The sequence below is a fragment of the Eurosta solidaginis genome, chromosome 2, assembly GCF_040869045.1.
Source record: "Eurosta solidaginis isolate ZX-2024a chromosome 2, ASM4086904v1, whole genome shotgun sequence".
Classification (NCBI taxonomy): Eukaryota; Metazoa; Arthropoda; class Insecta; order Diptera; family Tephritidae; genus Eurosta; species Eurosta solidaginis.
In genome coordinates, this window is record NC_090320.1 from 269,050,979 (window position 1) to 269,072,906 (window position 21,928).

General features: G+C 38.8%; 1 protein-coding gene across 1 annotated transcript in view; it reads right to left on the reverse strand.

Annotated features, from left to right (window-relative positions):
• Positions 1-21,928, reverse strand: part of Slob (Slowpoke binding protein) — a 304,418-nt gene that overhangs the window by 176,206 nt on the left and 106,284 nt on the right. The gene's annotated exons all lie outside the window — the stretch shown is intronic.

Sequence of the window (21,928 nt, forward strand, 5' to 3'; positions counted from 1 at the left end):
TTTTCTAAACAACAGCTGTTGTGTGGTTATTTCGATGTAACCACCTACTTTTGTGGGTAAAAAATTATCCGGCTAATTTCGCAGGTAGAATACCAAAAGGGTGTAAAAGGTGCCGCATGATTTCGTTACCGTGGTGAAGAATGTTGTTACCACACTAGAATCGGAGCGTAAGTGATACTCACATCACTGGTCTGATGCTGAGTAAATGAAGCCACAATAACAATAAAGCAGGCAGTCACGTGTATCTACATAAACGAATCAATCATTATGTCTGCAAATATGTACGTACACGCAGCGGAAAGAAAACCAACAAGCACATGCATATATCATGCGCTCAAAAGTAGGCAATAATTTGTGCAAGTAACACTCACATATACACACGCATAAACGTAGTTATAGTTGGTAATTTTATAGCTGCTAACTAACTAGTAAATTCTAGAATAGAACTGCCTAGAAATATGTCAACGAGGCAACCAAACACTATAAAAGCAGCAACAGTTGAGGCACGAAAGTCAGTTTGATTTAAGCACGTTATCTGTCGAGCAATAGAAGTGTTATTTTGAAAGTAGTTTAATAAAGACCATTTTGCATTATCAAATATTGGAGTTATTTATGTGGGGACGCTTACCTTTTCTACCCCTGTTTCTCCGTGTTTCAATTAAAGTTTAACACTTTTGAGTTAAATAATAACATAGGTAAGTTTAATTTCAGTTTTTAGTTTAGTTTAAATTACATTGTGTATTAAAGTAAAGTTTAGATTATTCACAGTAACATATGTAAGTAATTATATTAGTTATAAAAAACACACAGACACAGAAAACTGGCGCGGTAGTGGAGCGTTTTACTTTTCGATGTTAATGGTAGCGGATCTTGTAAAAAACTAACTATTCAAATGTTCTGTTGGCTTTGCGGCGACGCGAAAGTGTTGCGCAAGTGGTCAACCAGTGCTGATATTATTGGCACGTATGCAAATGTTGCCAGATATTGATAGCAAAGCGCGACACAAAGATGTCGCCTACATATGACCATACAGTCGCTGCCGCTAATATTATCCTACAAACTCGCCGCTAATATTATCCTACATTTATTCAACAGTTTAGTGATTCGAACGTTAGCAGAAGGTTGCAAATAAGCGGAGTTCCCTGAAATTCGTTACAATAGTTTTTATTTAAATATTAAAGCTATCTTTCACAAATTTAAAATTAAAAAATTTTCTGAAAGGGTTAAGATGTATTTTATTTTTGACATTTTAGTCTGGTTCTTTATGTGAGAACTGTTAAATTCAATCACATTTTGTTAAATACACTTTTTTTGTAAATTTATATATTTATTTATTTATTTATATTTTTGCCTTAGTACTTTGTAGAAGTCCCAGAGGGTGGTATGTATTTTGCTCCAGTCCTATTCCGAGTCCTATTCCGAGTCCCAGTCCCACTCCGAGTCTCAGCCCCAGTCCTAGTCCTAATCCCATTCCCAGTCCGTCTCTGGTCTGAGTCCCGGAAAAAAAGATCGTAAATATTAATACAGGCAAACTAATACACCAAATTTCAGGCAAACCGAATAGGCCGTACACATGTACATATATAGTTATGTGAGTATTATTAATTCATGCCTTTATTTCGGCTTCGCATGCTTATTTATCAGTTTTGCCAGGTTACTTACTTACTTAATTGGCGCTTAACCGTCTAAACGCCGTCTGGCGCCAATTGGTCACACCAAGGGAGTTTAAATCGTTTTCCACCTGGTCCTTCCAACGGAGTGGGGGCCGCCCTCTACTTCTGATTCGATAGGCGGGTTCCGATAGAAACACTTTCTTGGCCGGAGCATCATCTTTCATTCGCATAACATGGCCTAGCCAGCGCAGCCGCTGCGTTTTAATTCGCTGGACTATGTCGATGTCTGCGTATAGCTCGTACAGCTCATCATTAAATCTTCTTCGGTACTCGCCATCGCCAACGCGTTGGTTCTCTCGAACACTCCCAAAGCCGCTTCATCTGCTGTTGTCATGGTCCATGCTTCTGCCCCATATAGCAGGACGGGTACGATAAGTGACTTGTAGAGTATGATTTTCATTCGCCGAGAGAGGACTTTACTTTTCAATTGCCTGCCTAGTCCAAAGTAGCATTTATTGGCAAGATTGATTCTTCGCTGGATTTCAGTGCTGATGTTATTGCTAGTGTTGATGCTGGTTCCCAAGTAAGCGAAGTCTTTTACTATTTTGAAATTATGGCTGCCAACAGTAGCGTGGTTGCCAAGGCGGATATGCGCTGACTCTTTGCTCGATGACAGCAGGTACTTCGTTTTGTCCTCATTCACCGTCAAACCCATCTTTACCGCTTCTTTTTCCAGTTTGGAGTAAGCGAACTAACAGCGCGAGTGTTTAGGCCGATGATAACAATGTCATCAGCATATGCCAGTAATTGCACGCTTTTATAGTATATTGTTCCAGTGCGGTTAGGTTCTGCAGCTAGTATAATTTTCTCCAGCATCAAATTAAAGAAACCGCACGATAGGGGGTCATCCTGTCTGAAACCTCGTTTAGTTTCGAACGGCTCGGAGAGGTCCTTTCCAATTCTGACTGAGCTGATGGTGTTGCTCAACGTCATTTTGCACAGCCGTATAAGTTTTGCGGGGAAACCAAATTCAGACATAGCGGCATATAGGCAGCTCCTTTTCGTACTATCGAAGGCGGCTTTAGAGTCGACGAAGAGGTGATGTGTGTCGATACTCTTTTCACGGGTTTTTTCCAAGATTTGGCGCATTGTGAAAATCTGGTCGATGGTAGATTTACCAGGTCTGAAGCCGCACTGATAAGGTCCAATCAGCCGGTCCACGGTGGGCTTCAATCTTTCGCACAATACACTTGAAAGGGCCTTATATGCGATATTAAGAAGGCTGATTCCACGATAGTTGGTGCATTTTGCAGTATCACCCTTCTTGTGGACTGGGCAAAGAACATTTAGATTCCAACCGTCGGGCATGCTTTCGTCCGCCCATATTTTGCTAAGAAGCTGCTGCATGCGCCTTACCAACTTTTCGCCGCCGAACTTGAATAGCTCCGCAGGCAATCCATCAGCGCCCACAGCCTTGTTATTTTTCAATCTTGTTATTGCTATTCTAACTTCATCATAATCGGGCGGGGGGACATATATTCCATCATCATCGATTGCGGGATCGGGTTCTTCATCTCTGCGCGGTGAATTGCTGCCTCCATTTAGGAGAGTAGAGAAGTATTCCCTCCATAATCTAAGCACTCTCTGGACATCAGTTACAAGGTCGCCGTTTTCATTCCTACAGGAGTTTGCCCCGGTATTAAAACCTTCCGTCTGTCGCCGTATTTTTTGGTAGAATTTTCGGGCGTTATTCCTGGTGGCTAGCAGCTCAAGCTCCTCGCACTCACGCCTTTCTGCTTCTGCTTTTTTCTTCCTGAAAAGGCGTCTCGCGTCTTTTCTTTCGATTGCAATGCGGCATTCTTCATCGTACCAGTTATTTTTTCGTGGCCGCCTGTAAAAAATTTTTTCCTCGGCGGCAGTACGAAGTGCTTTGGAGATATGTTCCCACTGCTCCTGTATTGCTTCAGGATGAGTTGTGCTCTCAGAGAGCAGGTGTGAGAGTCGAGTTGCGAAATCATTGGCAGTCTGTTGTGATTGAAGCTTTTCGACGTCTAGCTTTCCTTGCGTTTTTTTTTCCTTGGTTTTAGCCACGCTGAGGAGGGTGCGTATTTTGGCTGCAACGAGATAATGGAGTTTTGCCAGGTTGATGCGACTAAATCGAATATGACAATGGAAATTACTTTAAAGCTCTCAGCAACAACTTTTATTTGATATCCATATTACACACACATTCTTGGGGTATCCGGGTCCACGTTTTGGCCTATATCTCGAGACCCTAGTCACCCAGCGGTATAAAAAATCTGTAATATCTGTAGTAAAGCATACATGAACAGCTTCAATTTGATACCCATCATGTAAAAACACACCCTATTGTTACCCTGATCCACGTTTTTGCCTATATCTCGAGACCCTAGTCACCAATAGGTATGGAAACTACCCTGTACTAAAGCACTCATCAACAGCTTTCATTTGATATCCATATTGTATAAACACATTCTAGGGGTGCCCAGGTCCACGTTTTGGCCTATATCCCGAGATCCTAGTCACCAATAGGTATGAGAATTACCCTGTATTAAAGTACTCATCAACAGCTTTCATTTGATATCCATATTGTATAAACACATTCTAGGGGTGCCCGGGTCCACGTTTTGGCCTATATCTCGAGACCCTAGTCACCCAGGGTACGAAAAATACCCAATATCAAAGTACTCATAAACAGCTTCCATTTGATACCCATTGTACAAACACATCCCAGGATTACCCAGGTCCACGTTTTGATCTCAAGGCCCTATCCAGAACGGGATAAAAAGTATGTCCGTTCCCTAGTTCTAAGCTACCTCTCCACAAATTTTCAGCCAAATCGGTTCATCCGTTCTTGAGTTATGCGTAGTGTAACTAACACGACTTTCTTTTATATATACAGATATATATACTAGCCTTTACCCGCTGCCCCGTCCGCAAGGAGGAAATAAAATATATGTGCTATTCACATTAGCCTGCTTATCAAGTTATCTGTTTAAAAAATATTTTTGTCTAATATATTTTATCTCTGTAATAGAGTAAAAAAAGAACTAAATGAGCTGATAAGCAAAAAGGCACGCTGAACTACCGGTTGCGAAGATACCTAAAATGATACCGGAAGGGTACTAAAATGATACGAAAATAGTAACGAAATGATGCCGACGGGATCCCGTACAAATCCCGAAAATCATTCAGAAATTAATCAGAAGGGGTCCCAAAATGTTTCCGAAAAAGTCCCGAAATGACCCTGTCGGGATCCAGTGTCTGCAAATGATCTCGAAATAGTCCGGAAAAAGTCACGAAAAAAATCCTACGGGATCCCGGACAGATCCCGAAAATAATACAGAAATTATCCCGGAAGGGTCCCAAAATGATCCCAAAATAATCCCGAGAAAAGTCCCGAAATAGCTCACACGGGATCCCGGACAGATCCCGAAAATTATCCAGAAGTTACCCCGGAGGGATCCAAAAAGGATCCTGACGGGATCCTGGAGGGATCCCGAAAACCATCCAGAAATTATCCCTGAAGTATCCTCAAATGAACCCAAAATACTCCCAAAAAAGTCCCGAAATTTTTTTGACGGAACCCGATATAGCCCTGAAAAAGTTCCGAAAGTACGCTGACGGGATTCCGTATAGATCCAGAAAAACATCCCGAAATAATGCCGGAAGGGTCTCCAAATGATCTCGCAATAGTCCCGAACTTACCCCGACGGGACTACGAAAACCATCCAGAAATTATCCGGGAGGGGTCCCAAAATGATAATGACGGGATCCACATTTCCCGAAAGCCATCCAGAAATTATCCCTGAAGTATCCTCAAATTATCCCGTTATACTAACAAAAAAGTTACGAAATGTTTTTGACGGAACCCGATATAGCCCTGAAAAAGTTTCGGAAGTACGCTGAATGTCATGCTGAATATACATTAGGCCGGGTCGATTTGTGGGGAGGCAAAAAAATCGCCCATTGCTCTGTGAAAATCATATTCTAGGTATCAAAATAAGAAACTTTGCCGAAGGAAACATACCTCTAAAACGAATTTTGATGTCCCCCCCTTTAGGTCGTAGGGGCAAATTTTGAAAAATCCCACTTTGAAATGCCTATGTTTTTTCTTTTTGGAGTTTATTTTTCTCTTTAGAAATTTATTTAGTCAGAACATATGTAAATGAAAAAACGAATTTAACTTAGTAATAGAAAAGAAATTAAAAAAATTATTAGAAATTAGCGTTTTTACAACCTCCTTTTAAAACCAAGGCATCACTGTGCATGTCGTAAACATAGTTGTGTGGGTTTTTTATTCAACCGTTTTAAAAAATTATGGTATCACTGTGACACAATTGCAGATCGTAAAATTGCTTGTGTTGTTTTTTTTAAGCCACCACAAGACACAGCAGGTAGAATTGAAATTGCCTCTACTTAAAAGTTCGACCCAAAGGGGGGGGGGGGGGGGGGCATCAGAATTTGTTTTAGAGGTATGGTTGCTTCGGCAAAGTTTCTTACTTTGATCCCTATAATACGATTTTCACAGAGCAATGAGCGATTTTTAAATCTACCCGCCCTAATATACATCCAGTAGATATTGCGGGAAAGGCAGCCGCGGCCCGGTCGTTGGTCAGGCTTCGTGATATGGGTTATATGCTTTCTGATTTCGGACACTCTAGCCTTCTTACTAGCTTCGACTTTATCCCGGACAGGACGGACTGTTGCAAGCCGATAACCGCTCCCTATGCAGCCTTCACCCCAGTCATTCCCCGAGGGAGGAGTGGGGAAGAGGAATTATCTGGGGCATGGGACCGGTTAACTTGTTCACGGATGGGTCGAAGTTGGACGGAAAGGTTGGCGGGGGGTCCTTTGTCAAGAGCTAAATGTAAGCCGCAAGTTTAATTTGGCTGATTACTGCAGTGTATTCCAAGCGAAAGTTGCTGCGATTAAGGATGCGGTGGATGAAATGCTATCCAGCGCTACTACGGTTAGGGAATTTAACATCTACTCTGATAGCCAAGCGGCTATAAATGTCTTCAGCTGAACTACAGTGCGATCGAGGGTGGTCTGGGAGTGCCTGACCTCACTTGCGATCGCATCGAATTATTTTACAATTAAGATTATCTGGGTCCCGGGCCAAATGATATTCCGGGTAACTGTCAAGCGGATCTCTTAGCTCGAATCGGTACAACTGAACAGGATGAAGATAGCTGTAGGGATTTCGGGATTCTGCTAGCCACCTGTGGATTACTCTTCCATAGCTGGGCCTCGAGTCAGCTCAGCAAACGTTGGGCGGACATTACGTCTTGCAGGGTAGCAAGATCTTTCTGGCCGAAAGTGGATGGCAGGAGGTCTGCTGAAATAATTGGGTTCACTAAGGCTCACCTATCAATGGTCATTGGGGTTTTGACAGGGCACTGTCCCATGGGTATCCATGCGGTAGGTCTCAATATATTGGAAACTCCATCCTCCTGCAGCTGTATGGAGGATGATAAAGTGGAATCACCAAATCACTTTATGCTTGATTGCCCAGCTTTTGCCAGAACTAGGCGAAAGTATTTCGGTCGCGACTCACTTGAATCTCCCGAGGACCTATCCAAGGTTGATATCAGGATCATTCGGAACTTTATCGTTGCTACCCAACGATTCTCTAAGTAGTTATATCAATGTCACCATTATTTTAGTTTATTATATGTGGTATCACAACGGACCTTCATGTTGTCCAAGTGAGCTTCCACCAAGTGAGCTTAACGTTTCGTTTATTAGCGTTGATTATCGTAACGAAATGATATCGTTTCGTTCGTTAAGCATGCCTGGCTTCCACTATCAGGGAAGCTACAAACCTAACCTAATCTATTGGCTATATGTGTGCCCAATTTCATCCACATCCGTCCAGCCGTTCTTGCGTGATTGCGTCACAAAGACAAACATCTGGACAAACATCCAAACTTTCCCATTTATAATATATGTGACCCGGTCTATGAAAAGGTGGCTTATGACTCAAAAAAGAAATTGCGAGAAACAGCTGTAAACGGCTGTTTTTTTTTTGAGTCATAAGCCATAGATTAGAGAGAGTTATAGATTAGATTAGACTAGCGTCACCAATACTGTGTACGCCCCTAAAACCCCACCTTGCGGTTTTACTCAGTTTACAGATTTTGTTGCTTAGACGCCATTGCGACGTGACCACTCTGCACCTTAACATCGAGCCGATCCATTTTGTAAAGGCGGGATGAACTTTAATTGAGTTGAGACTGTCCATGTTTACTCGTTTCGAGATATTGTTCAAAGCTCCAGAAAAAAATCTAGAGCATATTCTTGGTTATCCAGGCTTTCTATATATATAATGACCACCCTATGCAATGCAGTATCGATTGACTTACCTTTGTTGTAAGAATTTTGTGCTGACAAGATTAACTCCTCTTCCTTATTTTATGTCCGCACAGAAATATTTCCATGAAACCCTCTTCGACCTGTTGATTTCACGTTTATATATCCACAACAGATCTCTATATTCGTCCCAGTACTCCTTGTTTTCAGCAACTTCTTTCAACTTAAGAATCTCTTTTTACTTGCCTTCTAAGAAGAATCAACTCCTTACTCCACCATGGTGGCTTTAATTTCCCTTTGAATCTTCTCAGAGTTGTTGCACTGCTCCAGTTCCTCAACGGTGCTAACCTCTTTTGGCTGCCCAATTCTTCCTGATACACATTTCTGAAATTTGTACCAGTCCGTTGCCAATGAGTTTTAAGGGAAGAGTATTAATTTTTTGTCAACTCATAATCGGTGAAATAGAAATTAATTTATGAGTTTGGTTGAAGTCAATAAAGACAGTAAAAACTTTATTTATCATATTTTCAATGAATATAACCAATACTTTTATTGAATCGCAATCATCAATATTTCTTTCTAAATAATACCATAAAAATATTGTCATTACGAATGCTGAGTGGAATTTTAGGCTATCTCAGCCACCATTTCGAAAACGCGCTACCTCTGCATAAATTTAAAATGTTTCGACGTGAGCTGGGGCGCTTATACAAAAAATTCTTTAATGGGGCTTTCAGGCGATATAGGGCGACGTTCCACTCAGCAGTCATATATGTATGTAATACTCCGATATTGCTACAACAATATGTGCGCAATGCGTTTATATTTCACGAATTATTTTGATTGTAGCAGTTTAAGTTTTACAATAAAAAATTATAATTTAAGTAACAGATATATATCAGCACTCTGATGTATGCGAGTTTACCCTCTCTGTCCTATTTATTTAGAAGTATTACATACTTTTATGACAGCATTTGATTTATAATTTATATGGGTAACCCGTGTTTTCTTTTATATATTTTAGAGCAGAACTTCGATGAGATAAATCTGTATATAACTTTGACGAAGAATAGAAATAAGATCCTGCCACAGCACAAAGAGCTCCCTTCACAACGCCCGGTGCTCCAGAATCTATTTCCCTTCGTTGACCATCAAAACTTTCCCTTACCCAATAGAAATGACCACGAAAAGGGATCTGTTTTGCTATAGTTACGGCAGTAGTACGGATAGTATCACTAAATGCAATTCGTGAATACCATTCACTAACTTGCATTACCATGCGCGGAGTTAAATTAGTTTTGCAAAGTTCTATTGTTCCTACTGTAGCATCTCGGTTAAAGCGGGGGGACACTTTAATTATACCTATATCTATAGCGCCCACTTCCTTGATTTCTTCATACTTAGTACAAACCGCATAGCGAACTTGCTGTTGCCTCTTTGCAAGTTTACGGTTTTCACCAGCATTAACTGTGAGCTTTTTCGGATCTCTTCCCCTCACGCATTTTAAAGCTGTAACCACGAATTCCCAAGTGATCAGTGATCCAACACAAATATAGTTTTCGCCTTGAAATATTGCCACCACATGTGATTTATCCTTTGTATTCACAGAACTGCTAGAACTGCCCCCTCCAGAGCGAAATTCCGTATTCGTGTAGGTGAAAGGGAAGCTAAGCGCGACCAACATGAGAACAATATAATTTCGTAAACACATTTTAAATTATAACTTTTTGAGACGCTTGTTAAATATTGAGTAAATTAAGATACGTTATGTAGTTGCTATTTATACATTAGTGGATTGTGTGAATAAAAAATAAGTAGAAACTTCTAGATTCAGGAAATGGACAAAAAGCAAATATTTGGCTGTTTTCAAACGAAAATTTGATATGTTTATATATTTGCACAGTTTAATTGTGCTATTGAATTGAGAAAGGCTATGTGATATAGTGTTTGCATTTTTAATGAATAAATACTAACTAGCTTTATCTGTTTGTATTTTTAATAATTAAACACTAATTAGATGTATATGTTTGTATTTTTAAACGGTTTTATTTAGCTTGGCTTGACAGGCCGGCCGCACGGCTGCACCGCCGTTGTGAACGAATTTTGTAATTTAAATTTAAGTAACTTCCCGATAAGCTACAAGCTTCAAACTTGGAATATAGTTCAAAACCCGATGACAATGCAATAATAAGGAAAAAATCACCGCTAGGTGGCGCAAGGATCGAGATATTCACAAAAATCGTACTTGTGGTCCGATTTGGCTCATATTTGGAACACATAATACATACAAGAATAGAAAGCGACCTATGGACAAAATCACCGCTAGGTGGCGCAAGGATCGAGATATTCACAAAAATCGTACTTGTGGTCCGATTTGGCTCATATTTTGAACACATAATACATACAAGAATAAAAAGCGACCTATGGAAAAAATCGCGGCTAGGTGGCGCAAGGACTGATATATGTACAAAAAACGTATTTGTTGTCTGATTTGGCTCATATTTGGAACACATAATACATACAAGAATAGAAAACGACCTACGGAAAAAATTGCCGCTAGGTGGCGCAAGGATCGAGATATTCACAAAAATCGTATGTGCGGTCCGATTTGGCTCATATTTGGAACACATACGTCCTGAGTCGTCGTATGAGAAGCTGTTATGCTCAGATCTTTGGCCGTCGTGATAACGCCTTTTCAGTTTTTTCGAAGGGCTCATCGGAAGCCGCTACGGGGGTAGAAAAGCGTGACTTCCCCCTATTAAAAATATCAGTGGACTGAAAATTTATTATCAAAATCTGTCTGGCATGAGGACCAAAGCTGACCTGGTGTACAAGTTTAGCGCGCAGTTAGAGTATGACATCTTCGTATTCGTGGAAACATGGCTTAATGAAAAATTTTTTGAGTCTGAGTTTTTTGACTCCAACCTTTTTAATGTATTTCGCAAGGATCGTGATGCAGAAAAAAATGGCCTCAATCGAGGCGGTGGTGTTTTAATTGCCGTCAAGCGTGAACTTCGAGCTTCTTTAGTTCAACTAAAAATTAATGATACTTTGCTGAACCAGATCTGCGTTTGCTTAACTGGCACCACCTCGAAAGGTTCTCTGTACGTTATGGCATCATATGTACCACCTTCGAGCGCACTTGAGTTATACAAGGCTCACACAGACAATATTGTTTCTTTAGCTTTAAGTGATAACCATCTCTGTGTGCTAGGTGATTTTAACCTATGTAATGTCAATTGGTCACTCAGTTTATCAAATAACGGCCTTGCGCCTTCTAATCTTTCTGGAAATCATGAATTGTACCTCATTGATAATTTATTGAGCCTAAATTTATTTCAAATTAACAATAATGTTAATTCTCTAAACACACTTTTAGATCTTGAATTTATTTGTGATAATATTAGTTGTGAAGTAAGGGAGTGCATGAACCCTATTACGCCTAGTGACAGGCATCATTTGCCTCTGATTACTACAGTTAATTTTTATTGTTTTGCTTCGGAGAATTTTGAAAGCAGTGTTTCTTTCAATTTTAATTCATTTGATTTCTCCGGTTTTAATGATTGCTTATTTCAAATAAACTGGGAGGAGCTACTTGAGGGACTTGATACCGCTAATAGCTTCCGCACTTTCAAAACTATTTTATACAACCACTGCTTGGATTGGATCCCGGTTAAAAGAAAAAGATCCTATAAATTACCATGGTATTCAAGGGACTTAAGGAAATTGAAGAATCTTAGGAAGAAATACTTTAAAAAATTCAAAAACTCGAAGAATCATTTGTTTTTTACTAAATACAAGTTTTATCTTAGGAGTTTCAACAATCTGGATAAGTATCTATACACCAATTACATTCGCAACATTGAGTCGAGCATTAAATCGAATCCGAAATCCTTCTGGAATTACATAAAGTCAAAAAAATGCTGCGCCAGTGTCCCAACAGGTGTATTTCTCGATGACAATTCTGCGAATTCTCTGACTGACACAGCCAATTTATTTGCGGAGTTTTTCAAATCGAAGTTTGACCCAGAAGATAATTATAATCAAATATTTGAATTTCCGGAGAGTCAGGACTGTACTTTTAACTTTGGATCGCTATGTCTCTCTTCTGAGGATATTAGTAAAGCCATTAATAAATTAAAATCCTCCTATCGGTCTGATGCTGATGGCTTGTGCCCTATAGTGCTAAAGTGCTGTCTAGCTTTAGTATATCCGTTAAGACTGATCTTCAATAAATCCTTGTCTTCTGCGACGTTCGTTAATGATTGGAAAATAACTTCCATTACTCCAGTCTTTAAAAGTGATAACAAGAACGATGTCCGCAACTATAGGCCCATATCCAAGCTGTCTACTATTTCCAAGATTTTTGAGCATGCTGTCAATGCAAAGCTAAGTTTTACTGTTAAATCTCTCATTTCTCCCTATCAATATGGATTTGTCGCTGGTAGGTCAACTGTTTCTAATCTTGCTGTCTTTAGTGAATATTGTATAGAGTCATTTTCTGCTGGGTTTCAAGTGGATTACATCTACACAGATTTCTCTAAAGCTTTTGATAGAGTTTCTCATAGAGTTTTACTAGGAAAATTAGCTTCTCTTGGCTTTCATTCCTCGTTTCTGCTGTGGATTGCCTCTTATTTATTTAACAGGCAATGTGTTGTTAATATTGATGGTGTATCCTTGGTGTATATTGGGACCGTTATTTTTTACTCTTTTTATCAACGACATTAGTAGTTGCTTCTCGTTCGCCAAGTGTTTGCTTTACGCTGATGACCTGAAGCTATTCTCAGCAATTAAGGGGCCAGATGATGCCTCAAGACTAGAAAATGACATTAACAAACTCTACCGCTGGTGCGAGGAATCTCATCTTTCCTTGAACCCCGCCAAATGTTTCCAAATAACCTATGCGAAAACAACTAGTACACTACATATGATTTACAGAATTTCAAATTGTGAGCTTCAATGTGTTAATGAGATTAAATATCTTGGTATTATATTTGATAGTAAGTTCCCGATAGGGTGAAGAAAATCCTTGCATCTGAGGATGTATTAGTTCTATACCCCGGCTACGAAAAACCATTCGAGTTGACCAATTCAGCATCATCTCATGGTATATGCATCATCTTGTCTCAGGGCGCGCGACCTGAAGAGAACTACGCTACTAATGAGCGGGAGTTGTTGGCTATAGTCTGGGCCCTACAGAAGCTCCGGAACTACTTATAAGGCGTGAACAACAAAGATTTTTACAGACCACCAACCTCTGACCTTTGCAATTTCTGATAAGAATCCGAATGCCAAGCTCAAAAGATGTCCAGCCTTTGTGGAGGAGTTTTCCCCACATTTCCATTACAAACATGGAAAGGAAAACCCAGTTGCTGACGCATTGTCCCGGCAACATATAAATGCGATGGATCGCGAACAGTCAGACAGAGTGATAGCGAATAGTGAGGAGTCCTTTACCCAGACAATTTCGACGGTGCCAAGTCCTTTGAACTGTTTTCGGAATCAAATTATTCTTGAGGAGGATGAATAATTCTCGAAAAGCACAAAAATAATTTTTAAGACAAGTACGAGATACTACTTACTTACTTACTTACTTAATTGGCGCTTAACCGTCTAAACGGTTATGGCCGTCCAACAAGGCGTGCCAGTCGCTCCTTCGCTCCGCCAACCGGCGCCAATTCGTCACACCAAGGGAGTTTAAATCGTTTTCCACCTGGTCCTTCCAACGGAGTGGGGGCCGCCCTCTACCTCTGCTTCCATAGGCGGGATCCGATAGAAACAAGTACGAGATACCGTATAATTTTCAGTAGCCCGGACGAACTTGTGCGCGCAATAAAGGAATGCGTTAATACAAACGTTGTAAACGGTGTGTTGTGTGACTTACCGACTCTTGCTAAAATTCAAGAGCAAATACTTACCGAGATTCCCGCAGTTAGGATACGGCATACGAAAAACAGGTCATAGACGTTTTCAATAAGGATTACCAGCTGGAGGTTCTGTAGACAGAACACAACACGGCCCATAGATCGTTGCGTGAAAATATACACCAAATCCTCGAATGCTACTGCTTTCCTGGCAAGAGGAAAATGTTGTAGGAAATAGTTTCTAATTGTAAAGTATGCCATGGTTAAATACCAATCGCATCCACCAAACCCGGGAGTAGGGAAAACCCCTATTCCCTCGTGTCCAGGGGAAATTATCTATGTGGATATTTATTCCACGGACAAGACTCACATCCTAACATCCATAGACAAATTTTCGAAATTCGCCGTGGTATTCGCAATAAGGTCTAGAGCTATAGTTGACGTGGAAGAACCCATATATGAATTGCTTAACTTTTATAAAAATACCAAAACCTTATTATGCGACAATGAGAAGCCCCTAAACTCGGAAACGATTGAGACAATACTAAGAAATAATTTCGGTGTGGAAATTTATACCACACCTCCTGCACATAGTACTTCGTACGGTCAAGTTGAGCAGTTCCATAGGTCACTCACTGAAATTGCCCGTTGCCTGAAGCTAGAGGGTAAGGTATCCGACAAAATTGAACTGATTCTTGTCCAACATCAAAATACAATCGCACAGTCCATTCCGTAAGACACAATGTGGGAAGCAAATTACGACTGTATAGCCTGGGGGAAAAAGTTTTCGTGAAGACGAGCAAACGAATAGGTAACAAGTTCACAAAACTCTATGTCGAAAAAACGGTGCAGAGGGATCTTGGATCAATCGTCCTGATAGACAACAGAAAAGTTCACAAAAGTAACTTAAAATACTAAGAAACGCCTTCCGTCCCATTACAGGTCTATCATTTTTCTCGACGATTCGGTCGAAACAAAGATATTTAATTACACCAGTTCCTACTACATCCCTTTCACAACCGATAAAGTGGCCGTTCACGAACAACACGGATTTTTATTGCACAAACCAAACTTATCCCTATATGAGACAATAGTTTCCACAGTCACATGTACGGCGACCACTAGAAAGTGACGCGGAACAGATGACACTAGTACTGGACGCAGTTAGGGTATATCACCGACATGCTCGTAGCGTCAACGTCTTAACGACTGCCCTAAAATATATCGCCGGAACGCTTGATTTTGATGACTTCTTAAAAATTGAAATGAAAACTGAAAACTTAATAGAATCGCACGAACAGCAAATTTTGTTCAACTCAAAAACACAAGAAAAAATAAAAGAATTGACAAATACCGTCAAGAACTGCTTAAGTACGCCAAGCGAACCCAGATAAACACTGGCAACCTTTTTTCTTTGGCAAACGATAATAACAGGGTGATGATAATGGAATTAGAGACCGTCATAACATCCGTCACCCTGGGTAAGGTAATAAAATAGGTAGTTAGCACCCAAAAATAATCATGCAAACAGCAACAATAACAACAGCACAAAGTAAGCCGGACGCTGAATCAGCAAGTGAACACCAAGCTGCAATCATTCTCACGGCAATGCGAAACTCGACTCTAATAATGAAAGCCGAGCATACCAGCAAACGGCAAATGCCAAGTCAACATTATCACGGACAACAGCGTTGCGATTTGAAAAAGTAGAGATAGGCATTCAGGTGCAGTCACCGAAAAGTTGTAATTTAGTCATAGTTGCTCATCTAACCGGCTCTGACTTATGTCAGGGAAATAAAGATTGAAATCAAAATTAAACGTATTTCAATAATTTATACGTTAAAATCGTTCACTGCCAAGATGTTATTTGGACGATTGAAGAGGCCTTGTCTTCAATCCGTGCCTCCGCAAAAACTATGTATGCAGGCTATAAGCATTACTTCCTAGGTTTGGTATTTGGACGATTGGATAGTCTAGGATTTGACATATTAATTCTTTATTTACTTCAGATTTCCTATCCGCGTTTCTTTGGGCTCGTATTGCTGCCTAGGCTCCACTTCTGCGGCGCAGTCTTTTAGACTTCTTAACTTAATGCTCTACATGATAACCATCAATTGCCTACTGAACATGAGTATTTGAGGATGAGTGTCTAAGCGTTTTAATCTGCATCATTGAAAAAATACATATCTACTGCACTAACTTAAATTCATTATTTTATTTGCAAATAAAATAAAGAACAAATATTCAGCTAATATAACGACCAATCATTTCCATGCAGAAAAAAAGTTAATAAATGTGGCGTGAGTTATTGTTATTAGAAATTTTGTCGCTTGTGTTGATTGCTTGTACGCACGCACTTAACCATTCATGCACAGCAAAAATTGGCGTAAGTGATATGACAAGAAATAAGCAAAAAACATTGTATAACACAGGCAAGCAAAATTTGAAAAATGTCCAGACCCTAAAATAAGCTAAAGCTTTTCGAAATGTTTTCGGTTAGGCTTGGAGTTGTGTAGCAGATGGAGTTGTCTATACAGTTGCCTTAATCTTATACGGTTTTGCTTTATTAGTTTTGCGTGATAGTCAGATCTACAAGCTACAAAAGCAACAGAATCAAGCTATGAAATTCATTATCAAACAAGTAAGGAAGGTTAAGTTCGGGTGTAACCGAACATTATATACTCAGTTGAGAGCTATGGTGACAACATAAGGGAAAATAACCATGTAGGAAAATGAACCGAGGGAAACCCTGGAATGTGTTTGTATGACATGTGTATCAAATGAAAGGCATTAAAGAGTATTTTATGAGGGAGTGGGCCATAGTTCTATAGGTGGACGCCATTTAGGGATATAGCAATAAAGGTGGATCAGGGTTGACTCTAGAATGCGTTTGTACGTTATGGGTATCAAATTAAAGGTGTTAATGAGTATTTTAAAAGGGAGTAATCCTTAGTTCCATAGGTGGGCGCCGTTTCGAGATATCGCCACAAAGGTGGGCCAGGGGTGACTCTAGAATTCGTTTGTGCAATATGGGTATCAAACGAAAGGAGTTAATGAGTATTTTAAAAGGGAGTGGGCCTTAGTTCTATAGGTGGGCGCCTTTTCGAGGTATCGCAATAAAGGTGGACCAGGGGTGACTCTAGACTTTGTTAGTAAGATATGGGTATCAAATGAAAGGTGTTAATGAGTATTTTTAAAAGGGAGTGGGCCTTCGTTCTATAGGTGTTCGGCTTTTCGAGATATCGCCATAAAGGTGGACCAGGGGTGACTTAAGAATATGTTTGTACGATATGGGTATCAAATGAAAGGTGTTAATGAGTATTTTAAAAGGGAGTGGGCCTTAGTTCTATAGGTGGACGCCGTTTCGAAATATCGCCATAAAGGTGGACCAGGGGTGACTCTAGAATGTGTTTGTTCGATATGGGTGTCAAATTAAAGGTATTAATGAGTATTTTAAAAGGGAGTGGGCCTTAGTTCTATAGGTGGACGCCTTTTCGAGATATCGCCATAAAGGTGGACCAGGGGTGACTCTAGAATGAGTTTGTACGATATGGGTATCAAATTAAAGGTATTAGTGAGAGTTTTAAAAGGGAGTGGTGGTAGTTGTATATGTGAAGGCGTTTTCCAGATATCGACCAAAATGTGGACCAGGGTGACAAAGAACATCATCTGTTGGATACCCCTAATTTATTTATATATGTAATACCTGCCAAGATTTTAAGGGTTTTTTATTTCGCCCTGCAGAACCTTTTCATTTTCTTCTACTTAATATGGTAGGTGTCACAACCATTTTATAAAGTTTTTTCTAAAGTTATATTTCGCTGCAATAAAACAATCCAATTACCTTACCATGTTTCATCCCTTTTTTCGTATTTGCTATAGAATTATGGCATTTTTTTCAGTTTTCCTAATTTTCGATATCGAAAAAGTGGGCGTGGTCATGGTCGGATTTCGTTCATTTTTCATACCAATATAAAGTGAGATCAAGTAAGCACGTGAGCTAAGTATCTTATCTTATTATATATCTTTAATGATATGTAAATTTTTGCTCAAGTTATCGTGGTAACGGCCATGCGGAAGGACAGACGGACGACTGTGTTTAAAACTGGGCGTGGCATCAACCGATTTCGTCCATTTTCACAGAATAGAGTTAGCGTCATAAAATCTATGCCCCTACCAAATTTCAAAAGGATTGGTTAATTTTTGTTCGACTTATGGCGTTAAAAGTATCCTAGATAAATTAAATGAAAAAGGGCGGAGCCACACCCATTTTGAAATTTTCTATTATTTTTGTATTTTGTTGCACTATATCATTGCTGGAGTTGAATGTTGACATAATTTACTTATATACTGTAAAGATATTAAATTTTTTGTTAAAATTTTACTTCAAAAAATTTTTTTTTTAAAAGTGGGCGTGGTCCTTCTCCGATTTTGCTAATTTTTATTAAGCGTACATATAGTAATAGGAGTAACGTTCTTGCCAAATTTCATCATGATATCTTCAACGACTGCCAAATTACAGCTTGCAAAACTTTTGAATTACCTTCTTTTAAAAGTGGGCGGTGCCACGCCCATTATAAAAAATTTTACTAATTTTCTATTCTGCGTCATAAGTTCAACTTATCTACCAAGTTTCGTCGCTTTACCTCTCTTTTGTAATGAATTATCGCAATTTTTCGGTTTTTCGAAATTTTCGATATCGAAAAAGTGGGCGTGGTTATAGTCCGATATCGTTCATTTTAAATAGCGATCTGAGATGAGTGCTCAGAAACCTACATACCAAATTTCATCAAGAGACCTCAAAATTTACTCAAGTTATCGTGTTAACGGACGGACGGACATGGCTCAATCAAATTTTTTTTCGATCCTGATTATTTTGATATATGGAAGTCTATATCTATCTCGATTCCTTTACATATGTACAACCAACCGTTATCCAATCAAATTTAATACACTCTGTGAGCTCTGCTCGACTGAGTATAAAAACACTTTGACACAGCTATGAGAGACATGCCTTTCGCTCTTAATTGGCTTAACATTAGGAAAAAACGTTTTAGAATACCATGAAATTTATTAAAAGCATAATAAAAGGCACGTTGCCCGCGTATTTGAAGACTAACATAAAATGTGTAAAAGATATCGTCGGTACAATGCCAAAGAAACGAATATGCCATTTTTGTTTAAACGAAATATTATATATTGTTAGCTTAATGTGAAAATGTGCTAAGTCACTTTTTCTGAAAAATTGTATTTTGATGCAATTTTAAAACTGAATTTAAAATACATCGATAACAAGAAAAAAATATTTAAATTTTTAATTTTTACGTGCTGTTTGAAATGATGTGTAAATGTGCTAAGTCGTCAGCTATTCAAAAAAAATGTGCTAAGTCAACAAGTCAATCAATCAATCTAAATTACTAGTCATTTCTTTGTGCGCGCATTTTGTTTACTTATTTAATTCATTCAGTCTAAAAGTACATGCTTTGTTGTTGTTGTTGTGTTAACGATAAAGACACTCCCCGAAAGCTTTGGGCCGATGTTGATGGTCCTTTGCCTCATATAGATCCGGTACGTTCCGGTAACAAAGCACTATTAAAGTACTAGTCCGACCATCTACGGAACGATTTATATGACCACATTAAACCTTCTAGGCCATCCCGTCCTCCCCACCCCCTAGTTCCATGAGGAACTTGGGGTCGCCAGAGCCTCGGCTGTCAATGAAACAGAATTCGCCACGAGTAGGTGAGGTTGGCAATTGGGTTGGAGAAGCCATATATTGCGTTGGGAACCCCTTGAGAGGGTTGCCTACACAACCCCTTGAAATTGGATTCACCCAATTGAGACATACCTTTGGTGTTTGATAAATGCTTTGCGCTGACCATAATCTACTTCAATTCTTACATGTCGATAACTACTTGCTTTGCTACAGACTAGTTAACAATAGAAAACAATTCAAGCTTAAACTTATAGAAGCTGTTGTTAAAATAAAGAACACTACTGAATCGATTTACTAGATGTATAGTCCTAGTTATAGGTTCATTCATGGCGTAATTCGTTTTATCAGTTATTTTGATAAATAATCTATTATGCCGAAGATCATGCATTGGAATATATGCAATGAAGAAATTAGATAAATCAGAGCAATTCGTGCTAACGTTTATTACATTATAGGCAAGCATGAGTGAGATTCAAGTTGTTCTGTCATGCAAAGCCTGAAGACCAAGCTTTTTGTACCTGCTGGTATATGATGGGAGGCCGTCTGGTCAGTGAAACATACGTAAAGCAATATTTGTTAAACATTTTTGAACTCCCTCAATTTTATAGGAGTTAGATTCATAGAAAGGATTCCATGTTATTGAGCAATATTCAAGACGACTTCTGACCAAGGAGTATATAAAGTGCCTTCAACGTCATAGGGTCCTTAAAGTCACTGGTGTTACGTCTACTGAACCAAAATATTGCAACAAATTTTGAAACAACGAAATCAATGGTACTAGAAAAAGAGAGTTTGGAATTAAAAATTACACTCAAGTCTTTACTCTCTTGACAACGATTAAGAGATTTAGTATTTAGTTTGTAGATAAAATATGTGGCAGTTGTCTTTTTGGAATAAGACACAAAACAGCATTTGTTTCAATTTAAATATAAATTATTGTCTGCGCACCATCCGGCAAGAGAGTCTAGATCAGAACCGTTAAAATAATTTGACAAATAAATTGTATTTTTTGTGAAATATATAGTTTTAGTCTTTTATTTCAATCATTAAAGGTGAGGAGTGATGGAAAAACATATTAAGTAAAAAAAGTGCTAAGTCAGGAGACAAAATTTGTTATGAGTGCGGAAATTATGCTAAGTCATAAAATAGCTGCTGGCACACATGATTTTTATTTATCTTTTTCAAAGCTTCTACACTCAAAAGCATTGCAATTAACGTATCCTCATTTACAGTTTTGAAAAAAGAAAGTTATTTCAAAAGTTATTCATTTTTTTTTCGTCTCCTGTAAAATTCGTAAAAGTTTACTTAGCACATTTTCACATTAAGCTAACGATATGTCAAATTTTGCAAAGCCAAACAATGTGCATTTTTTTTTGGAAAAAAATTTAAAAATCATTTTTCAATTAACATTACTTAGTGGTTTAAAAAAGTAAACCTTCCCATAGTGGTTGAAAAATATAAAATTAAATCTTTATTATTAAATCTCTTTTTTTAACAATGTCTTACGCATTTTTCTCAACACATCAAATATGCACATTCGTTCCTTTGGCATTGGAGCGACGTTATGAATTCTGTAAATACTCGCAGCATAAATGATTTCAATCTACCTGATTACAAAACCAAAGCAGACAAATGTAATCTATATTAAAAAGGGCTTAAATCCCATAATGAATTACCGAATGATCCCAAAATATTAAACAAAAAATGTTTAGATCACTACTAATTTAATGCTGGAGAGACAGGCTTCCATAGCATCGATACAAGTGTAGCGCGAAGACTTCGAAGCTGTCGTAGGCATAGATAATAAGTCGCCGAAGCACATACTTAAACGCATCAGTCGCAACCCAATGCATCGCCGTTCATATCCCTGCAAAAATCGTTAGATCATGTGGTCCACGGGAGTACTTACCATTATACTCCACTGTAATGCAGCAATGGACCAACTCATGTTTCTACACGAACATATTGTAAGCCGATTATTGCTCGTTTTTAACGATTGTAATCACTACACGATGTTTATTGGACTGTGGGTACTCCATGGATTACTCTGATGTAATGCGGAGCTGGAGTATATGGTCCCGTCCTAGGACATCGTAATGTTGATTGGACCATATTTTTTGTATGAATTGCGGTTAATTTTGGAGCACTCGGTTGGTCCATAGCGAGTACTCCATCGTAACTAGAACCAACACTGTGTTGGCATGATCTGCAGTACATATATGTAACTTGGATAGATAATATACATTGTATAAATAGATTTAAGTTGGCCTTAGTAAAGCTGTAATAAATAAATAAATGTAATTTTATTTCGAATATACATGGTTTTCTGCACCCGTCTAAATTCAGTTATTGAGTGACTTACGTGCCTTAAAATTTGTGAAAAAAATTGTTTGTAAAGA